The following is a 275-nucleotide window of genomic DNA, read 5'->3' on the forward strand; positions in this document are numbered from 1 at the left end:
TTGATAAAATGAAAGCTCAGATGGGCCGATCTGGAATCTTGCCCCTTATGACCTCATTAGGTTACCTCCCCTTTCTCTGCTTTGCCCGTCCGTAGAATTGGGCCCACCCATGAGAGACAGAGACCGCATGCCTTTCCAACCATCAAAGTGGCAGAGGCCCCCCCCTCCTCCTCAAAAGCTAAAGACTGAGAAATGGTCACGGGAAAGCTCATTGTGGGACTAGCTCTAGTCGCTGTAACTCTGCACCAAGGCTGAATTTTGGGAAAGAGACTTCA

The 275-nt window shown here is 50.5% G+C and overlaps 1 protein-coding gene across 2 annotated transcripts in view; it reads left to right on the top strand.

The window, feature by feature from the left end:
• The window catches only part of tmtc3 (transmembrane O-mannosyltransferase targeting cadherins 3), a 31,862-nt gene that overhangs the window by 13,675 nt on the left and 17,912 nt on the right, over window positions 1–275 (top strand). The gene's annotated exons all lie outside the window — the stretch shown is intronic.

This window comes from Etheostoma spectabile, chromosome 8 (assembly GCF_008692095.1).
Source record: "Etheostoma spectabile isolate EspeVRDwgs_2016 chromosome 8, UIUC_Espe_1.0, whole genome shotgun sequence".
NCBI lineage: Eukaryota > Metazoa > Chordata > Actinopteri > Perciformes > Percidae > Etheostoma > Etheostoma spectabile.